We start from the raw sequence: 10,061 nt of genomic DNA, 5'->3' as shown, positions 1-10,061 counted from the left end.
GCACGCTGGCTTGGCGTTGGGCTGCTCTTGTACCCTCTCAGTTGATAACACCACACGGGGGATGTTTTTATTGTTTGTTTTTATTTTGTTGTTGTTGTTGTTGTTGTTGTTGTTGGGTGTAGAAGAGTTTTCAGCCGGAAACGTTCCTTGTTTGGTATTTAGTTGTTTGTTTGTTTGTTTTTTGAAGCTGTTATATTCATGTTTGTTGATTACTTTTTACAGTCCACAGCTTCTAGCAGCTCAGTATCTATATAGTATGGATTTGTGTGGTCTAGTGATATGACACTCTCTTTCGGATCGGAAGGTCCTGGGTTCGAGCCTCGCTTGGCGCATAGTTGAGTCCTTGAGAAGGCTCTTTACTCACATTCTCTCACCGTACTCAGGTGTAAAAAGAGTACCTGGCCGTTAACAGCGTTGTCTCTGTCCGAAAAACATTGTAACATCGCCTAACAGGCGCCATGTTCCATCCTAAATGTTAAATGTTGCTGTTGGCCAGGGACCCCTTGTAAAACGCTTTGAGCACATTTAGTGGATATTGCGCTATATAAAAGCTAATTTAAATGTTTTGTGTAATAATAAATGATGCACGTCCAATATGAGAAAGAAAGGAGTATTTGATCGAGTTGACATCATACATCTTGTTTGATGGGTTATCTATATTCCTTTCTCGAATGCCTAGGCGATGGGCATTATTCTATTTTTTAAATAAACAATCATACACGTCCAATATAGAGACGGAAGAAGTAATTGATTGAATTTTCACAGCCTTGGTACAAAATTATCTTGGATAGAAATGTATATTTTGAAAAAAAGATTTAGAGTTTTTATATAGCGCAATATCCACTAACTGTGCTAAAAGCGCGTTACAAAAGGGTCCCTGACCAACAGCAACACGTAACATGTTGACGTCTGTTTCTTCCGACAGAGACAACGGTGTTGACACCTGAGTACGATGAGAGAACGTGAGTAAAGAGTCTTTTCCAAGGACTCAACTATGCGCCGAGCGAGGCTCAAACCCAGAACCTTCCGACACGAAAGCGAGTGTAATAACACAAGACCACATAGCCGCACACCCTATTATATTTTATCTATATGTTTTCGCGGCATGCATCCGGTTTTACTACAAATAGATTTTGAGTCGTAATGATATCCTGACCTGAATAAATCGTCCAAGTGTCGAATTGCTCGGATAGAGATTCAAGTATTGTTATAAAGAATACAAAGAAATAATATAGGCGAGGTCAATGAGGGCTATAATTTACTAACTTGCCTACTATTACGAAACATCAGTAGAATCACGAAAAGCTCCAATTTCTGAAGTTAATGAGCATCTCTAAGCCATTCGAAGTTATTGAAAATGAAAATTGATGGCAGACTACATAATTGTAAGGATTTTGAAGTGTTATTTATTCCTTGTGAGGGTAAATTATTGTTTTTTAAAGTTAACAATAGCGACCAATGTTTATTTTAATTAAAAATTACAATTTTTTTTTCAAGTAGTCTAGTCAGGTCTGGGTGTCTTACTTTATATTTGGCGGCAAATAGGATTTTTAGTAACACTAAGTCTCCGAAAACACTGGACAAATCGTCACCAAATTTTGTATGGTGTTTACAATTGACATGAAGATCGGTTCCGTGTTTTATGAGATTGATTAGACCTCTTGGTGGTTATGTTGAAAAGTGAAATTTGTTTCGTCAAATCCCACTAAAAACAGACGCCATCACGTTTAGCACATGGTTTGTATGTCAACCTTCAGGCTGGCGAGGATGACAAAGATGTGAGAGTACTTGAATTAAATCGATGCCAGTTAGTGATTTCTCTCATTATTTCAGACCTGCCTATTTGAAAATCTAAAAATGAGTAATTTTTGGGAGATAAAGATCGTAGTCGCTCAAGTTAACTTTAAAAATCAACAAATTACCAGCAAACAAATTTAATAACACCTCAGAATCCTTCAAATCATATAATCTAGCATCAACTTTGATTTTCAACAAGTTTTAATGTCTTTGAGATGCTCATGAAGTTCTGATATCGGAGGTAAATTTTCGTAATTATACGCAATTTTTCGTAATGGTAGGCAGGTCAGTTATTTTGAAAACAATAAATTTCTTAAAGTTTATATGAACCATTTTCAGTTCTTAACATCGGGAAAGAATTCTACGATAAGTGAGCAAAATACATAATATGTGTACCGTGCCTACTAAAAAGCTAAAGATCTGAACAAGTGTGTATAGAAGGTACCAGCCAAAGCAAGAAAGAAAAATACAAGGAAAAAAACCATCCCTAAAAACCAGTCTACCTCGACTGGAGATCGAACCTTCTGATTACAGGTCAGATGTGCTACCATTGAATCAGAGAGGCTTCCGATAGTTGGGACAATTTTAATACTTGTTTTCTTCACAAGGGTACGTGTGATACGCTGTGAACCCTCGTTTGCAACTCCGTTGAGTTTTGTTACGAAGCCGAAAAGAAACATCTTGTCTATTAAGAGAATAGAGATTGATTTCAAACTTTATTCATATTGACATAGAAACTGTTTGGGACGACAGATGACATTGTGGCCACTACACTTTTCTCCAAAGGTTACATTGTGGTCACTACACTTTTCTTCAAAGGTTACATTGTGGTCACTACACTTTTCTTCAAAGGTTACATTGTGGCCACTACACTTTTCTTCAAAGGTTACATTGTGGCCACTACACTTTTCTTCAAAGGTTACATTGTGGCCACTACACTTTTACTTGAAAGGTTACATTGTGGTCACTACACTTTTACTTGAAAGGTTACATTGTGGCCACTACACTTTTACTTGAAAGGTTTTATAGTGGTCACTACACTTTTACTTGAAAGGTTTTATAGTGGTCACTACACTTTTACTTGAAAAGTTACATTGTGGTCACTACACTTTTACTTCAAAGGTTACATTGTGGCCACTACACTTTTCTTCAAAGGTTACATTGTGGCCACTACACTTTTCTTCAAAGGTTACATTGTGGCCACTACACTTTTACTTGAAAGGTTACATTGTGGTCACTACACTTTTACTTGAAAGGTTACATTGTGGTCACTACACTTTTACTTGAAAGGTTTTATAGTGGTCACTACACTTTTACTTGAAAGGTTTTATAGTGGTCACTACACTTTTACTTGAAAGGTTACATTGTGGTCACTACACTTTTACTTGAAAGGTTACATTGTGGTCACTACACTTTTACTTGTGAGGTTTTATAGTGGTCACTACACTTTTACTTGAAAGGTTTTATAGTGGTCACTACACTTTTACTTGAAAGGTTTTATAGTGGCCACTACACTTTTACTTGAAAGGTTACATTGTGGTCACTACACTTTTACTTGAAATGTTACATTGTGGTCACTACACTTTTACTTGAAATGTTTTATAGTGGTCACTACACTTTTACTTGAAAGGTTTTATAGTGGTCACTACACTTTTACTTGAAAGGTTTTATAGTGATCACTACACTTTTACTTGAAAGGTTTTATAGTGATCACTACACTTTTACTTGAAAGGTTTTATAGTGATCACTACACTTTTACTTGAAAGGTTTTATAGTGGTCACTACACTTTTACTTGAAAGGTTTTATAGTGATCACTACACTTTTACTTGAAAGGTTTTATAGTGGTCACTACACTTTTACTTGAAAGGTTTTATAGTGATTACTACACTTTTACTTGAAAGGTTTTATAGTGATCACTACACTTTTACTTGAAAGGTTTTATAGTGGTCACTACACTTTTACTTGAAAGGTTTTATAGTGATCACTACACTTTTACTTGAAAGGTTTTATAGTGGTCACTACACTTTTACTTCAAATAAATAGATCTATAAACTGACCTTGTTTCGTATATGAGTCTCAAACATGAAAACTAAAATTGTCAAAAAAAAAATATCAACCTGAGAATTTAAATTGACAAAAAAAATCTCAAATCTGAGAATTGAACTTGTCAAAACTTCTCAATCTGAGAATTGGAACTGTCAAAATAATCTCAAATCTCAGACAAGTCGTTGGCAATTTTGATGGATATTTGAATTAGAAATTCTATTACCAAGATGTAAAAAATGTTTTGTATACCAGCCGCAGCTCGATATACCGCATCCAATGTGGAAGAACTGTTCAAGAGATTTTGTCTAAGTAAAATGGAGAAAGTTATGAAGGATGGCGATCACCCCCTTCACAAATATATTAAGTTCTCCATGAGCAGCCGTCGCCTCATATCTATAAAAACAAAGACACCACGTCACCGTAATTCATTTTTGCCACATGGTGTTCGAATTTTTAACGCGCAACTGTGATTTAAATTAAATACTATCTTTTAAATATACACACACATGTTCGGACTAAAGGCCAGAAGTATGGCCTATCTCAATTTATCAAATTAAATATATAAAGTGTTGCTTTTCGTTCTTGGTTGTATATTTTTACATTCTTGTGCATTTGCATATATATATATATATATATATATATATATATATATATATATATATATATATATATATATATATATATATATATACATATAATGTAAATTTTCACTCACATTTTTTTGGCCGAGACGACTCGTTTCTGATTTTTTTACACTTCTTCAGTCGGCATAATCCATTGTAATGTCCGTAGAAAACTCCAAACTAAAGTTGTTTCGTTGTGTAGTGGTGATTAGCTTTGATGTGTATTGTGATGTGCTCTCATGTTTATATTACGAGTGTGTGTGTGTGTGTGTGTGTGTATGTGTGTGTATGCGTGTAGGTGTGTTGTGTGTTGTGTGTACATGTGTGTGTGTGATATTGTAGTGGAATGTGGTTGCGGCGGGGGGGGGGGGGGGGGGGAGGGAAGAGGGGGAGGAGGGGTGAAATGGGGTCGGGAGCGGGGGAAGGAAAGGGGGGGGGGGGGGGGGTTATTTGACCTTTTGCGTTTTGAGCTTGAATTTGTTAGAGTGTCTGCACATTGTCATCAGTTCTGATCTTTTGTTTAAGGTGCTATTGTTTCTGTGGTTGTGTAGTAAAATCTCCAGTTTCTCTGTCAGGCATAAATTGCATTTTCTAGCACCGCATCTGTAGGGGCTGCTTTGCTTGACGACCTCCCAGGTTATTGTTGGTGTTTTTTGTGTGTTTATTTGTTCCCAATAGTGCATTGCTAATTTGGTTCTTTTTGCTTTGCTTTCATGTGTTATGGAGGCTTTGTGGTCGTTGTATCGTGTTTTGAATGGGGGTTATCAGTGGTTATGGTGGCTTTGTAACCACTGATAACACCGCAGCACAATACATCGGCAGCACAGAACCCCCATTCAAAACACGACTAGATGCTCTGCCGTTTCGGGTTCTTGCCGACAGCGGGTACATGTTGGACAGGTGCAATGGCAAAAATCCACTCCTGACATAGCATTTCTGTGCCCCGTCCCTCACATTCCGCGAGAGGCGGCAATAATAGGGAATGAGATTAGCGGAAGAGTAGCGTCCCTTGATTGGACGCCACCTTACAGAGAGAACTTCAATTTGGTTTTGAAGTGTCTCAAGCCGCTTTCACCGGAAGCGAGGACGAGAGACGCATGCGCACAACCAACATGTCGTTCTCTCTCTAATAACTTTTCCGCCGGTGACGTCACAGACTATGGGTGACGTCCAATCAAGGGACGATACTCATCCGCTAATCTCATTCCCTATATGAAATTATAAAAAGGAAATAAAATTCCCTATATTCATCCAACCGTTTTCTATCTATTAGAAGACAATGTTTCATACCCATGGGGAAATGATGATGATTATGATGATGATGATGATGATGATGATGATGATGATGATGATGATGATGATGATGATGATGATGATGATGATGATGATGATGATGATGATGATGATGATGATGACGATGATGATGATGATGATGATGATGATGATGATGATGATGATGATGATGATGATGATGATGATGATGATGATGATGATGAAAGGTCCAGTTATGTTTCAAATCTAATATCTTCAGCGAATAGCTAACCAGGTAACAAAGTAAAAACAACAAACAAAACCAAGGTTAGAATTACATTTAATAAATAACTTGAGAGGGATACTGCATCAACACTAGAAAAAATATAAATATATATACATAAAAACTTTTTAAACAATTAAAACCTATGTGATAGTATGATAGTGTTAATAGTGATAATAATATGAAATGCAAAACTTACTTAGTTACATATAGATAGAAATCATTGTATAAACACTCTCAATAAATCTTTTCAAATCTCTAGAGAAAATGACTGGTTTGGAAATATCAAGGTATAGATGGAACGAAATTGACGTCACAAAGCTGTTTGTTATTGTTTTCAGACATCTGTTATGGTGATTATATCTCACTTATTTATACCAAGCAGACTAAAAACGCCCAAGGTTACACTGATCACACTCACACATTGATTGTGCGGCCATGTAGTCTAGTGGTATTACACTCGCTTTCGGATCGGAAGGTGCTGGGTTCGAGCCTCGCTCGGCGCATAGTTGAGTCCTTGGAAAAGGCTTTTTACTCAAATCATCTCACCGTACCCAGGTATAAGATGAGTATATGGCTGATAACAGCGTTTTCTCTGTCCGAGGGTACACAATGCATACAGGTCATAATACCAATCAGACTAAAACGTCCAAGGGTTACACAACGCATACTCCATACAGGTCATAATACCAATCAAACTCTCTCTCTCTCTCTCTCTCTCTCTCTCTCTCTCTCTCTTTCTCTTTCTCTTTCTCTCTCTCTCTCTTTCTCTTTCTCTCTGTCTTTCTCTCTCTCTCTCTATCTCTCTCTCTCTCTCTTTCTTTCTCTCTCTCTTTCTCTTTCTCTCTGTCTTTCTCACTCTCTCTTTCATTCTCTCTCTCTCTCTCTCTCTCTCTCTCTCTCTCTCTCTATCTCTCTCTCTCCTTCTCTTGCACATACAAGCTTTGCGCACCATGTTTTATTTAATTTTGTGCCAATCAGACCTCTGATGTCATGAAAATTAAATAAAACATGGAGCGCTAAGCTTGTATTGTAAACTTCAGAGGTTTGATCCTCCGACCATCGGAATAACTTATCTGGTTTTGAATCACCACCTGCAGTTCTTCAACAAGAGAGGGAAGCTTTTCTTGTTTTTTTAAAGAGGTCCTTTCGTATCATGAAGGTTCCAATGGCTCAGTTGGTAGAGCACACGCTTCACATGTAAAGGGACCGAGATCGATCCCGGGTGAAGTCGAGATTTTTTCTGACACCCCCCACCCCTTCCCCTTCTTATCCGTCCAGCAGTGATTGGGTAGCTGAGTCCGTTATATGTGGCGGAACGTACTTTGCGATAGACTAACGTCCTGTGCTGAATTTTGAAAAAGGGATTTATCTGGTTTTGTAGTCGCCTTCTGGGATTTCTTCAACAAAGTTTACAAAGTATATTCAATATTAGGTTTCACCAATAATTCATACAATTTGTTGACAACATTTATGAAAGTGAAATAAAAGGTAAATGGAACCAAAACATAACAGGATACCATTAATAACCACCACAAAAATACAACAATGGTAATCCCACCAATACTTACAATAATAATAATAATAATAATAATAATAATAATAATAATAATAATAATATATAATAATAATAATAATAATATATAATGATAATAATAATAATAATAATATTAATAATAATAATAATAACAATAATAATAATAACAGAAGCACAACAGCAATAATATCTAGTATTGTTTTTTGTAAATGAGGACCACGCTTTCTCAGTAATGAAGATGCGAATTATATCAATGGGGATGGGATTCTGTTTCTTATAATAAAGTTATTGAAATTTAGTAACACTTGGTGTAACAAAATGCTTTTGTCTGGGTGATTTTTATCCTCGTTTACTCTAGGAAATTCCGACATAATTAGCCCATGCCCTTTCTATCTTCTTTAACAAATAATTTCTATCACTAATGAAAGTTCTCGAAGACTGCAATTTTGTGAACGTTGCAGTCATTTATCAAGGGCAATAGAAAGACACCTGGAAGTTACAGGCAATTTATTTTTAATTCAGAAAAGTGAGTGGAGCAGGCACTTATGTTGGTAACAACAAGAGATGAAATGAGTAGAAAAGTGCCAGAAGACAATAAAAAATAAAAAAAAAAATTCACGGCGGTGATGGGGGTATGAACCCGCGACCTTATTGGGACGACAACTGGCTTTTCAGCTTAATTGCTGGCCAAACTAACTTCGCGGAGGTTGTGTGTGTTAGACCCGCGATCTCCAGTAGTCGGTGAGAGAGAGAGCTCTCGGAATGACCTGAGTTTGATAAGATTTTTTGGGGGATCGTGGATAGCTCATACGGTAGAGTCACGCTCTCACCGGCCAAGCGGAGTTGTCGTACCAATAAGGTCGCGGGTTCAAACCCCCATCACCGCAGCGAAAAAAAGGTATTCTCTATTGTCTTCTGGCACTTTTCTACTCACTTCATCTCTTGTTGTTAGACAATTTATTTCAACGTAACATTATGTAGAATTACAGAATTAATTCCCAAAGACAAAATCATGAATGCTTTAGAGTATCACAAAATTTTAAGTAATGTTCCGTACTGATACAGAGCGAAACGCCCTTGTGTACTTCAAGTATTCCATTATGTCAAGAAAGATGGTTTTCTTTGATTTAAAGAATTTACGGCGTTTGTGACACATTTAGGTTATTTCAGCGCCAGTGAAAAGACAAAAATATTGATAGGTAGTCAAAAAGTATACTTTTGTCAAAGGCACGTGCGAATAAAGAAAACAAAGGGATATGGTTCAATAGGGAACGGATGTATATTCCAAGAGCACACACTCAATGTAATTAGTTTGAGGTCGCTTAGAAGTCTCATTCAGACACACTCACAAGTGAAATATAATCAATTTATTTTTACAAATCATGATATTCAAAACACCAACAACCAAAAGAACAAAGTATTACAGTTCATTACCGAGAGATAATTTTACAAGAGAAGACAGAAAACATTAATAATAAAAAATATACTCCTCAAACTAATACAATACATCTGACTGCCCCCCCCCCCTAGCTAAGGATTCCGACCAGTGTCAGGACAAACCAATTAATCTCATTCCGATACACAGAGAGAGAGAGAGAGAGAGAGAGAGAGAGAGTGAGAGAGAGAGTGAGAGAGAGAGAGGTGGGGAGAGAGAGGGGGAGAGAGAGGAGATTTTTTTTTGTTGTTTTTTTACCCTCTCCTTACCAAACATAGAAAACTCGTCACTTTGGATACGATGCAACCCACAATTTTATGATTCTGATTGTTTTTTTTTTTGTTTTTTTTTTTTGTTTTTTTTTTTTATAATTCACAAAATGTAAAGAAAATGTTTAATTATAGCAATAAAAACTTGACACTGCATTACAGCCCATTTTGCCCATGAATCTGTGTATAGAATTATAGTAATAAAAACTGGACACTGTGCGGTAGAGCCCATTTTGCCCATCAATTTGCGTATAGAATGTATCGCAATAAAAACTTGACACTGTGCAGTAAGTCCATTTTTATCATAAATTTTGTGTATAGAATGTACTTTTTGCTTTACTGTTTGAGTAAGAAAAATTTGTTTTTGTATTGGGTGAGTGTGAAGTTTTGAGAATATTCTGAAATCGGCTGGTAAGGAGAGATTTAGGATGTCCTTTTGCACCACAATGACCACGGTATTGTAGTTTACCTCAACTTCCTTCAGTAACAAACACAATGACCATAGCATTATCGTTTACCCCAAATTCCTTCAGAAGGTAACAATCACAATGACCATAATATTGTAGTTTACCCAAACTTTCTTCAGTAAGTAACAAACACAATGACTATGGTATTGTAGTTTACCCCAAATTCTTTCAGCATTAACTTGAGAGGGAAAGTAACTGTGACTTCCAACGCTGATTAGCAACTTTTGAGGTGAAGCAGCTGTGACTTCCAATATCTCTGCAACAACTTAAGAGAAATAATTATTATAACCAATGTGTTAGTAACATTTTAAGGGAAAGCAACTGCATCGTTCAATGTCTGAGTAACAACTTT

This window comes from Berghia stephanieae, chromosome 11 (genome assembly GCF_034508935.2).
Source record: "Berghia stephanieae isolate SIO BIC M18660-M18661 chromosome 11, UCSD_Bste_1.3, whole genome shotgun sequence".
Taxonomy (NCBI): Eukaryota; Metazoa; Mollusca; class Gastropoda; order Nudibranchia; family Aeolidiidae; genus Berghia; species Berghia stephanieae.
This window is presented reverse-complemented; position numbering follows the sequence as displayed.